The sequence below is a fragment of the Emys orbicularis genome, chromosome 6, assembly GCF_028017835.1.
Source record: "Emys orbicularis isolate rEmyOrb1 chromosome 6, rEmyOrb1.hap1, whole genome shotgun sequence".
Taxonomy (NCBI): Eukaryota; Metazoa; Chordata; order Testudines; family Emydidae; genus Emys; species Emys orbicularis.
Genome location: NC_088688.1, coordinates 80,888,659 through 80,901,749, shown reverse-complemented (window position 1 = coordinate 80,901,749; position 13,091 = coordinate 80,888,659). Strand labels below are relative to the sequence as shown.

Below are 13,091 nucleotides of genomic sequence, written 5' to 3'. Positions count from 1 at the left end.
GCAAACAGCACATCCCTGACACAAAGGCTTGCCCCTGCCAAACTTGAGGTCCCTCCAGGGGGGTGCACTAGATGTTTCCAGAGAAAAGGTTGCCAGAATTTTGTAACCTGGGCAAAACAGCATACTTTCCCCTAATCTTGTTCTCAGAAACAGTTGAACTATTTTGGCTAAAAATTTTACAAAAAAATTCAGTCTGAGATAGAAGTTTGGTAAATTATAAGCAACTGAAAACAGGAGTTTATAATGGGAAGTGTTGAGCAACCTTAGTACTTGGTAGTGCTGACAGTCCCACCTATTAAAATTATTACAGGATATGTGAATAGAAACAGAATTATTTATGCTTGTAAAAATATTGGCAACACAGTATATTTTCTCAATGGCATTCAAGCCAACTTTGACAAGTCTCAGACAATAAGTAATCTGCCCAAAATCCAAAAGTATTTACTTGCAATCATATCACCAACAAATATATTAATGTTAGAATAAATAATAAGCTGAAATGGTGAATAGAAAATTTGAGAAAACTTGAACAGACTAATCTTCAGCTTGTCAATTGAAAAATGGAGTGAAGACCATTACATGCTAAACAAATATACATTTTGTTTGGATATTGTGCCAGTTAGAAATGGTATGTTTTTTGTTAGTGTTTATAGCCATCTTGGCTCCATTTTTTTTTTTTTAAATTGTTGAGTGGAGGCTTTTATTCAATGTTGGGTTCTACAATTTATGCCTGTATACATTATACACCAAGGGCAAGATCCTGCATTCCTTGCACACCTGCAATGCCCAATAAAATCAGTGGGAGTTTTAGGGTGGATGAGCAATGCATTATAGGGTGGAAGGGAATGGAAGGCCTGACTGCTATCTTCAGTCTGGCAATACTCTCCTGGGAGCCAGTGGGAGTCTCTCAAGAAAAGGCTGCAGGGAGAGGCCCAAAGAAGGTATTTTTAAAATGAAAAAGATAGCACCTGAACAAAGATAACATTTGTTGGTGACCATTATGATACAGTTTCAGATCAATGAATCAAATCCTGGTCCTGGCAATGTCTGCTGCACAGAGCCTTCAGCAGCTTTGTATTGTGTCCAGGTTCTGTAGTTGATGCTTCTGTGGATCCTGAGGGGTAGCACCTCACTTTGAGGTAGCCATGGGGTGTGTCTGCTGGCACTCTCAGCCACCTCATCTCCAGGAGTAATGTCACAGACTCCACACGTCACCGTGGTAAATATGACAGTTAAGTCATTGGAGGTGATAAACAGAATGAGCAGAAGGTGTGGTGCTTCCCCAATATCTTCTTGGCTGTCTGACTGAATGGGCCAGGCGGTGTTCCAACATGGCTTTTCAAAAGGGGAGCTGTCATCCAGGACTTTACATAGGGCTCATTGGACTGAAGAAACAGAGATCCCCCTCTTCTTCCCGGTGGCCCTGACTTTCAGGACCGCGAAAGAATGCCTCTGTTTAGCCCTCACCTTACTAGTGGGGAGGGAATTAGTTATATTTTCTGAGGACAAAGGCTTGAGAATGGGGCCTTCTCCACTCTGCGAGAGTCACAAAAAAGTTAATAGATTAGATGTAACTAAAGCCAGATCTTAGTGGCATCTACGTTTTTCAGTTTAAACTAGACAATGAATTGATAATATGTATGCATCCCCTTTACTATCAATCAGAATATTACCGTCTAATTGCTCTTTGTACTAATACATTTAGGATTAGATTGAATCCCATTTTATGGCACCTTGTCACTAGCAATTGAGGCAGAAGAGATGCGAACAATTCATTCTTGACAAAAAGTAAACTAGTTTCAAAATGAATGTGCTAATACTTGAGGTCACATTTTAAAGAAACTTTGAAACTATGTTTGTGTACTGTGCTCACTATAACAGATGTGAAACACTGAAATCTATCAATCAGAGGTTTGCATGAGGGAGGAGTATAAAGTGGTTATATAATGGAAAACATTTTGGGTTTGCTTTAAACTCACAATCCAAATAGTTAATAAAACCAGATTGTAATATTAAAGCAAGGTAATAAGCTCACAGAAAATAACCACTTGCAAATTGGGGATAAGTATTCACTGAAAAATAGTTTGCTCTTTTTCTTTGGTTTAACAGAACAGAGTGAAACAAAACCAAAAAATTCTCATTATGTTAAACGGTAAAAGGAAAGCAGATTATGTATCATTTTAATGTTTAAACTATTTTTGTTGTGTTTTTGCATTCAAGTTTGATCACTTGTTTGTTCCCTACCCCCCGATGTTTCAAAAGGATATGCTTCTTTAAAATGACCTGTTCAGCATGGCATGGGGTTGCATTTTATTAGTGTCTTGGATGCCAGTGTATCCAAATACTTACATGAGTTTATATTGGCTGATTGTAGGTCAGAAATCTGAACATGTAATGTTTGTGCCTGGCATCAAATAAAGTATACTAATGCCAAGAGGAGAACTTGTTCAAGGATATCCCTGCTTCTTAAGAGGGCAATTAAAACATGCTTTGCATTTTTGCTCCTTTAAATCATCCAAAGCTCTTTTTAATAATTTTTTTTTAAAAAGACTATTAAAAGAATTCTCCCAGATAATGTTCACAATGAATGAACTAGGTAGAACCAGTAAAGAATGTTCCCTTTACTGTATATGATGTTTAAATAAGGGAGTGTAGGCAGTTTAAGTCAGTGTACATGAAAGAACTGAAATCAGATAACAGTATGTGTGGTTTGAAGCACTTGTTATTTCAACTTGAATAATCAAAAAGGTTTAATTTCCTACGTGGCTAGCATCCTACAGTACTAAGGTGGAGAGAAGGAAGAGCCTGTCTACATTAGAAAAATTTGTGCTGGTGTAATACATCAATATTGTTATATTGGTGCAATTTTTTGAAATTTTCCTAATGTAGAGAGAGCTTAAAATTGTAGCACTTACTCATCTTTGAGTGATTGTCCGTCCACACACATTCTACGCTTGGGGTGCAAGCGCCCCATGCATACGAGATCAGATTATTTTGAATAGTAGTGCCCGTTGTAGCCACTCCTTCACTGTTCTTGCCCTCTCCCTTCCCAAAGCAAGGGTAAAAAAGATGGGGCAGCTGCAGCTCATGCTCAGTTTCTTCTTACCTCCTGTGGGTGCGAGACAGAACCCACAATATCAATGTTCTTTGCTTATGAAGTTACTAGTTTTCAAGTTTGAAGTTTCACTAGTTAAATTGTTAGGTTTTCTTCGATTATCTTTCACTGCAGTTAAGAGCAGTGTACCAGGGGTGTTGGACAGCTAGTCAGCCTAGTGGTTTGAGTACTTGACTTCCTGCCCCTTGCTTCTGTGGGGAAGCTGGCTGGATGAGTGATACAGAGAAAAGCTACTCTGCTGCGGCGCAAGACATTCTCCTTTGTAGCAGGAAACCCTTGACCAGGCTAACGTATAGAGCCAAATGGAAGAGATTCTCTATCTGGGCAATGCAATGTCAGCTTTCACCAGTAACAGCCCCAGTACCTGCTATAATATTGACTTTACTTGAAACAAACCAGATGTTCCTTTAGTTCAGTTGGGGTGTATCTCTAATGTTATCCTCCAATAATCCCCCTCTTCTCTGCTACATTGTTTTCTCACACTCCAGGCTGCTGAGATTTTTCAAAGGGCTCCCCCATATGTTTCCACCAGTTTGAGAGCCCCTCCTTCATGAGACCTCAATCTGGTTTTGTTGGTATTGTTGAGTTCCCCATTTTAACTTTGGCTACATGCTGTCTTTTTTTTTTTTTTTAAATGGAGATATCCTATCTCCTAGAACTGGAAGGGACCTTGAAAGGTCATTGAGTCCAGCCCCCTGCCTTCACTAGCAGGACCAAGTACTGATTTTGCCCCAGATCCCTAAGTGGCCCCCTCAAGGATTGAACTCACAACCCTGGGTTTAGCAGGCCAATGCTCAAACCACTGAGCTATCCCTCCCCTCCCCTCCCCTGTCTCTGACATCTTTCAATGAAACTGCCTTCCTGGTGGTCTTCAGATCTGCTAGATGGATAGGAGAGATTCAGGCTCTCACGGCAGGCCTACCATATAGAGTCACGGTCCCGCCTCACCCAACATTTCTGCGTAAGGTGATCTCAGACTTTGACATCCGCCAACCTATTCACCTCCTGGTTTTCTTCCCAAAAACACATCCCTCTACAACCAGAAATAAACTCTGCACACTGGATGTTGTGAGTAATTAACCTTTTGTTTGGACATAACCAGACCATTCAGATGTGCATCCAGACTCTTTCTTTTGTGATATTTGCTGAAAGGGTCAACTGGTATCCTCACTGAGGCTTTCTAAGTAGGTCTCGGATTGTATTTAGACTTGCTATACCTTAGCTAAGAAAGATTCAGCTGGACAGGTCAGCGGTAACTCCACCCATGCCCAGGCAACTTCTGCAGCCTGTCTAGTGAAGGTCCCCATATCAGAATGATGCAGAGCAAAAATGTAGAGTTCAGTCCTCACATTTTTCCCTGGTGCAAGCTTCCATGCTGTGAAATTTAGTAGCGGGGGTCCTCGTTCAGTGGGCCTCCTCTCACCCATCTCCTGACACTGGTATAACTGCCTGCTTGTCACCAAGAGTGGAATCTCTGTGAACAGTTGCTCGAAGAAAAAATAACTATTACTTACCTTCCTGTAAATGTACTTCTTCAAACTGTCTGTTGTCCACACAGATCCCATGTCCTGCCCTTCATTCCTGCTGACCAGTGTCCTGTTCCAGGCATTCTTATTGGTGAAGAAACTGAGTGGGGGTTGTGGCCTTACTTGGCCACAGGAAGTGAAAGGGTGTGCAGGATGTAGGTGCAGTCCCACCAGACACTGCTATTCAAAAGAATCTGATCTCACGCAGATGGTGTGCATGAGCATCAAGTGTGGAATCTGTGTGGGCAACACATCTCAAAGAACCATAATTTCCTATAGGAAAAATAATCTTTATTTCCTGGCACCTGACACCCTGCAAAATAAAGTGCATATAACAAAAAGTTGTACACGTTAATTTACTGTAATATGAACATTACAAAGAGAGTTTATATTTCTATAAAGACATTGGTTGAAGGGGATAGCTTACTGGTCCAGCATATATGTTTTGACACAGAACCAATAAGCTCAGAAAGGTCACTTGTTCTTTTGATTTAGTAAAAGGTATAACCTAATCCTGTCTCTACCTCCCACCCACAAGAACTGATGCAGGTGCAAACATTTTCTTATAGCGTTGCAATTTATAGCTCACTGGCTTATGTTTTCCGCTGAGTAAAATGATCACGAGGTGGTAAGGAAATAGTTTAATAAAATCTCTTATATGTAGTCGGGCCAGTCTTTGGAATGATTTTAGTTAGCAGAGTCATAGCATCAATTTAGCCTGTGTTTTGGGACTGGAGTACACCTTTTTAGTTTTTCATTTCCCTCCAAGGCACTAAAAGATCTGGACAAGTGCTGATTAATACTGGGCCAAGGCCTGAGGTCTTTATTCTGGGCCAGATCGTTCCCATGGAAGGGCATCTTGGAAGAAAATCTCCCCTTGTGCTGCTCCACCCTCCCCATCATCATCCACGAGGAGGAAAAAGGGAGTGGGTTGTGGTTTTCCCCTGCAGAAAAGACCATGTGCATCAGCGCATCTGCTCTGTCCCCAAGTAGGCACTGGCTATGTGACTGGGCATGGTACCAGGGATTCCCTGGCTGCAGCATCCCTGATGGGGAGGAGAGGTTGATGCAGAAAAGAAGCTATAACCCCAGATTTATATTATCTTCCTAAATAAGCTCTGTGGGGAGATAGGGGGTGGGGGTGGGAAATTTCACACAGCATCCTGGTGTATTAGGGGAAAGAGATAACGTATATTTATATTGCACATTTTTTTTGGCAGCGTGAAGAGTACATACACTATATGCCCCCCTGACATGGGTATAAATAGCAGTGTAGATGGTGAGGCTCTGCTTGGGCGAGTAGAGTACACCCTGAACCCTGTGGATATGTACCTACTCATTCAAGCAGTGCCTTCCTTAACCCTGCGTCCCCCCCCCCCATCTATGCTGCTTTTTTTAAACCATGGAGCGTCCCGCTGCTAGGACAATTCCTATTGTGAGGAAGGGCACAGGCAGCTCCCCACTGCCACAGCCTTTCACTGACATGCATAGCTACACACTGCCTTGTGGATGCAGCCTGCTTTTCACTGCGGCATGTAGCTACATATGTCCTACAGGCCATTATCAGTGGTGGAGTATAGACATAGCCATAGTCTGGGGTGGGAGGGATGAAATCGATGCATGGGAGGAACCAGCCATGCACAGATTTTGGGGGTGACAATCCAGGCCTCAATTTTTACTCAGGCATTTTTTGGTTAAAATTCCTTTGGCTTCAATGGGAGTCTGAGTAAAAATAGAGTGCCCAGTCCTAGATGATTACAACTGAACTTAACTGGAACTGGTCATGTAAGTGTTTGCAGGTTAGGGCCACAGGGAAGGACATCTGGAACTGGCCCTCTGAGGAAATGTCTGAGAAGAGAATGTGTGTATAGAAGGAGGATTCAGTTATTAGAGGGTCCATTGTTTTAATGTTAATTTTTATTTAAAATGTTATACAAAACTGATCTCACTACCGAGTATTCTACCCACTCCCTCCCCCTCCCTCAATATGGAAGGCCAGATGAAACATTACTTGCTGACTTAAAAAGGGCAAAACCTACAATCCTTACCCAGGCAAAACTCCAGTTTTCAATGGGAGTGGTAGGAATGTAACATTGACTATTCAGCCTTTTTTTAAAACAGTAAGTTTTACACCTACGAGGGTGAGATTTCAAATTCTCTGCTATATCCTTTGGCCTTAAGCATCCACATGTACTTTTGTATTTTTTTTTTTTTTAATTTTATCTTCTGGCAGCAATAATTGGAATAAATAGGAGTGTTCATGTCATGCTTTTTCTACCTTAATGTATATTTCCCTCAGCTGTGTTGAGCACTAAATCCATTTATTTCTCTGCTAGACTATTACTTTGCATTACTCGCCTGTGTTTCTTTTCTGAAAGATCAGTAAAAGATCTATATTCTGTTTATAGAGTATTTTGGGAGGCCAGAGCTAGCAGTTGTTACTGAGGCAGAACTCACTGAAATAAAGGGAGTTTTCCCTGAATAAGGATTACAGGGCATACACAACAGATATATATTGTATATGCAACTGTCTGTGCGTGCCTACATATACCTACATTCTGTACATAGCTTGGACACCTGTTTGGGGGGATTTGGCCCATAACATTTACATAGCACAGGGTTCTATTTTTTTAAAATTTATTTATAGTCTTTTCATAGTATCTGAGTAGCTCATAAACATTTACAAATTTATCCTCACAACACCCATGTAAAGTAGGGAAGAATTATCATCATCATCATCCTTGTTTTACAGGAAGAGAAACTGGCAGAGAGACAATAAGTGACTTGCCCAAGGGGACATGGAGAGCTAGGATCTCCTGAGTGCCAGTCTGATACCGTAACCAGACAAAAACCCTTCCTACTTCTTTGGCATAAGCTTATCGATCTGCAGTATATTAGGTGTCATCTTAGGGCTAAAATTGTGTTTATTTTGAAGACTACCAGTGTATACACGACCCTCATTTTAAGAAAGAGATACATTTGACTCATCTGCTGGTGCTCATGCAAGTTACACATGTGGGTCCTGTGGAGAATGTACTCTTTCAGAGCTAGATTCTGCCTACTACTTCCATGGTGTTCAGCGAGGGGGAAGGGGCCCAACGCTTATGTGGACCACTGTGTTTGCCTGGTGGTCTACATAAGTGGTGGGTAAAATTACCATACTTGCACTTAAGGAAATGTAGGGACTGTGCCCTAATTACTCCCTTGTGGGTGAGAATACACCTCATCCCTTGAAGGAGTGTAGCAGTTTGTCCTTCCCCTCAGTACACCTGGATGCTGTAGGAGGCAGAATGCCACTGGTGCTCTTCCCCTGCTCTTGTGTGGTATGGTTCTGCACCACTCACCCTGCAGGGCAAGGCCTATATGTCACAGTCTAACTCTCTTGATGAAACTTGATACCAAAATGTAAACAGCCTTTTAAAGAATAAAATTCTATTTCTGTTTTTCCTTCCTTGTATAACATACCAGTTCATTACACCGTGTGTATTAAATTCAAACTTGACACTACATTAGACGAGGTAGAATATAGCTAAAACACTTCCACAGCAGCCTTTTTCAGCGTTCAGACATTTCTGAGACCCTTTTTTGGTACATTTGCCAAGATATTCATCATATCCTGTCTACTGTAAGCTTTACAGTAAAAAGCCATGAAATCTGGCCGACAAGTGGCTAGGCTGTTTTCTTTGGCAGACAGATATCCTATTAATACCTGCAGCTGGGATGTTTGCTTCATACATTTAGAGCCAGGTCTTAACGGAGTTTGCTCCGTTTTATCTTCTTAGGTGCAACACCAGAAGGGCAGACACTCAGACCTTAGGTTTGTTTCATACTTGTGGCAAGGTCCTTTTTTACAACTTAAGTAGCATTTCCCCATAAGCCTTAATTTATGCTTGTTTTATTGTGAACTGTGTGGCTCTTCCAACCAACCAGTCTACTGGTCTTTCTGAAGTAAAATCTCAAAATTTCCAGTCAGTGCTAACTGAAATCTTGTTATGGGTATGTCGATGCACAAGAATGGGGGGGAAACGGAGTTTAGCTTAGAAACTAGTGGCAAGAAAATATCCTTAACATGGTGCTGGTAAAATGTGTGATGAGTCTCTTGTGCAAGAAATCAACCTGGGAATTTTCTCCAAGAGCTTCTGGTATATTGTTTGGTCAGGAGGGTAGGGTTTGCCCTCCCCCATGGAAAAGGTTGCAGGATCCATTCTCCAAAACATGGTAGATCCTCAGGGAATTGCAGGAGGCCACATGGAAGCTCTCCTCAGCTCCCTGGCATTCAGTGGAGGGTACGTTGTAGAAAAGATAATACGGCTTTAGACTGATAACCTTTTCTAGGGAATCTGCATGGGGCCAGGTGAGGAGAATGATGTGCAGTCTGCCCCCAGCCCTCTAGCTTCTTGTCCTGGTTTGCCCAGTCTTCATGCAGTCCCTGCAGACTGGCAGAGCAGAGCACCCTGTGTGGGCTGGAAGCAGGGGAGTGATAAAACAGAAGTATCTGGCCAGTCCTCTCCTATTCTCATAGGGCAATACTCCAGATTCTATCTCCTCATTACCTGGAGGGAAAGTGAGTCCTAAGCTGTAGTTAGAATTACAATAAAGGGTACAAAATTGTATAGCCTTTTAAAGCCTATGTTTATTGCACACAGAGATTTTCTAAGTAGACGGTGCTGCCCATTAAAGTAGCAGCAACCCATCTATGCAAGATAAAGTGAAAATAAATGAGAAACGCCTACGTTTCAACAAGCGCCTGTTCTTTTTAGAAGGCAATGTTATACATGTAATTCAAGTTATTTCAAACCATTTCTGTGCGTCACAGCTCTTTCCCCCACTAAGTCAGCAAAAAATAAAAGCATCCTGCAAAAGATTGCTGCAGGTTTGGGAGGTGTCTATGAATGGTGTCAGACAGATAGTTCTGGACAGTGAAGTCTTGTATCTATTTGCAGAACCAGCACAGTAACAAAGATGGACAGTGTAATTTTCCTCACACTACACTGCCATTGTGCTGGAACCTGATGTGCAGGGTTTGAGAGAGTAGAGAGCTTCCCTGCCCATGCAATCTGTGACATCTCTGCTGAAACTGCCAACACAAGAGGAACTCTATTGAGAAAACATGAAAAAGATCCTCGTGGATGATTTGTCCTTGCCAGTTTTCCTTTCTTTGTCTGTCTTTGTTACATTGTGTCTTAATTCTTGCTTGGTAGAGGGGATTATCATTCTTGTTTTTAACCAGTTATCAGTTATGATAGAAATGCACTGCATAGAAGATATCAAGACAAGGCATGCAACAGATTCCAGTTCTGCTATGATTTACACACATGGTTTCATTTCATTGGATTAAATAGGATGGTAACCCATTCGCCACATCATATATTTGGTCATAATGTAGTAAATTCATGCAAGATTTTGTAGATTTCCTGGGGGAATTACTTGGTTTAGATTTATACCACCATTTGGGATTCTGAAACCTCTGAGTGGTTAGCTATGATGTCACAAGTGAAGCTATTATTTCTTAGAATGTTTTGATCTGGCAAAAATGGCTTTTTTCTTACAAAATGCCTAAATCTCTACAAAGTGTGGATACCATATGTATTATAAGATGCCAGTTAAAACTTGCCAAAGTTAGATGCTTTATTAAAATAAAAGACAGTATCAAAGTAGTGGTATATAAAATCTAACAGAAAACAGTAAGTGAAAATGGATAAAAATATGTCTAATATCTTCTTTGCTCTTAGTGTTCTTTTAAAGCTTGAAGATTCTTCCTATTTTGGATATTCTTTTTTTCCATTTGGCAAATATTTTAAACTATATACAAAATGGATTATAATTCATTATTTTTATTTATTTATTCATAATAATTTATGTAGCTGTTTCTGGTAGTCCCTCAGTGTGGTGTTGGGTCCTATTCAAAAACAAAGGATGATGCAATCTCTGACCTAAGAGTTTACAAGCTAGCTCTATACTGTTTGTTTTATTATTGGTATAATAAAAGCCTCAGAAATTGTGATCTGCAACAAAAATACAGTTAACAGCTGCTGCTGAATCAGCAGAGGAAACACAAGCAAAAGAAGTATTAAAAATATTTGGTCCAATTATGCCCTCTTCCCCCTTCTTCTGCATGGAGACAGGGGGTCAGCCGCTGAGCTATGGGAGGAATAGGAAGATTGTTCCCCAGTCTGTCCTGCAGAGTTCCATACAGAAAAGCAATATTTTAAATAGCCTAGCTGAAAAGATTAGAATTTTTCACTTCCTCTGATTAATATTCATAGTGTAAAACATGCTATAAAGGTCATATGATCCTCTAAGATATAAACTATCTGGGTGCTTTGGTGTAGAGCAATGATAGTTGTAAGGAGATGTCCCGTGTACAAAAAAAGGTACCTAAAAATCCCCTGAAAGTTTTACAGTGAACATTTCACCATGTTTTTTATTGGTTCCCTCACAGTGCAATATTCACATGCTCAGTAGGGCCGTGCATTTTCCTTTTCAAGTACAGTATGAGATTGTACCCTCTAGATCAGTGGCTCTCAACCTTTCCAGATTACTGTACCCCTTTCAGGAGTCTGATTTGTCTTGGATACCCCCAAATTTCATCTCACTTAAAAACTACTTGCTTACAAAATCAGACATAAAAATACAAAAGTGTCACAGCACACTGTTACTGAAAAATTGCTTACTTTCTCATTTTTACCATATAATTATAAAATAAATGGATTGGAAGATAAATACTGTACTTACATTTCAGTGTATAGTACATAGAGCAGTATAAACAAGTTGTCTTTATGAAATTTTAGTTTGTACTGACTTTGCTAGTGCTTTTTATGTAGCCTGTTGTAAAATTAGGCAAATATCTAGATGAATTGATGTAGACCTCTGTATACCCCAGGGGTATGCGTACCCCAGGGGTATACATACCCCTAGTTGAGAACCATTGCTCTAGATCCACATTAATGCATGGGGGATTTCTTTTGTATCTCTACCTAGTGTGCTGTCATCCCTGTGACTTTGTTCCCACACTTCCTTAATCCCATTGGTTTGGAGTCTCCACAGTGGCAAGATTGAGGACTGGATAGAGTGGGGGAGATGAGATGCACATTGTACACTCATTGGGCCCCCAACTGTGTTTCCCTAGAGGAGACAACACAGCCCAGGGCTATTTCCCCCCCCCCATGTTAAACCCTCCCCCCACCCCCATCTCCTGGTGCAGCCATGACTAAGGAACCAGAGGTACTCATGGATCAGAGCCAGTGCAGAAGCAATAGTATGATCCCTGGAGCTCTGCCAGGTTTGGGGCTGTGTCCCATGACTTTCTTTAGTGGGAGTGAAAATTCCAAGTCCTGAAGGGACTGTATGGGGGACCTCTGCAAATTGATCCTCTTGGAGAGTTCTTTCTTCATAGCTTCTTCTGAGCTTTCTTTATGAGAAATGATGTGGGCCCAAAAGTTTGACTTTTTTTTTTTTTTTGGTTTGTTTTATGGGGTAAAACTCTCTTAATGTCACTTTGCAACCAAGAACTTAAATGCAGACTGAGCCAAAAACACCAACGTTTTCCAGGCTTTGGGTGGTGCAAAAGCCACAGAGTTTCATATGCTTTCAACTGGAAAACATAAGTCAGCCCAAGTTTGTTGGAAACTTGGCCCAAGCTTTCTCAGAATTCATCCCAGGTTTAACGTGAGCCAGGTTTCAAGTTTATTACAAAACCTGAAAGATGGCAACTTTAATTTGGCTGCAGGTTACATTTAAGAGAGTTACTCAGAGCTCTAATAAACGGAGGTCACCATAAACAAACCCAGTGTGGAACTAGAATTACAAAACAACAATAAAAAACAAAACCACTACCACCAACATACCTATCTAAAAAAATGTTCAGGTTGCAAAGTGAAGCACTCAAAACTTAGGAAATGCCTGATACTTGAAACTGCCCCCTTGTACTTCTGCATTATGATGCAGTCTTTACTTACTATGTGATCAGGTATTTCTTCCATCCCAGCCTACTCCCCCCTGCTGCTCACCTCTCAGCATTACAGTCAGACTGTCTCATCCTCACTGCGTGGGCACCAATGTGGGGAGCATTGAAAACACAAGTGTGTGTTTAGCTCCTAGTACATGCTCTCAGTTCTGATACCCAGCATCACGTCACTCCACAGGTTTTGTTCTGGTCAAAACTTGCTCCATTGACTTGGTGGTATCTCCGTTCACATGAGATGCGACCATTGCTTTTAATGGGACTGTTTGCGTAACCAAAGATTAATTCTATGAAAGGATGTACAATGATTGAGTCCATTCTTCTGAAGACTACAGTACAGTTTCTTTGAACTACTTGAGGCTCGCAAAGCATCAGGAATGCAGCTGGATCTGGCTAGCTGAGAATTCTCACAGCATGAGGAGCTCTTAGCAGGCGCAGAGCCATCATACTTGACCCCTATTCAGCGTGCCCACATTCAGCCCTAGAG

General features: G+C 41.2%; 1 protein-coding gene across 1 annotated transcript in view; it reads left to right on the top strand.

Moving 5' to 3' along the window:
* Positions 1-13,091, top strand: part of FBN2 (fibrillin 2) — a 260,834-nt gene that overhangs the window by 75,246 nt on the left and 172,497 nt on the right. The gene's annotated exons all lie outside the window — the stretch shown is intronic.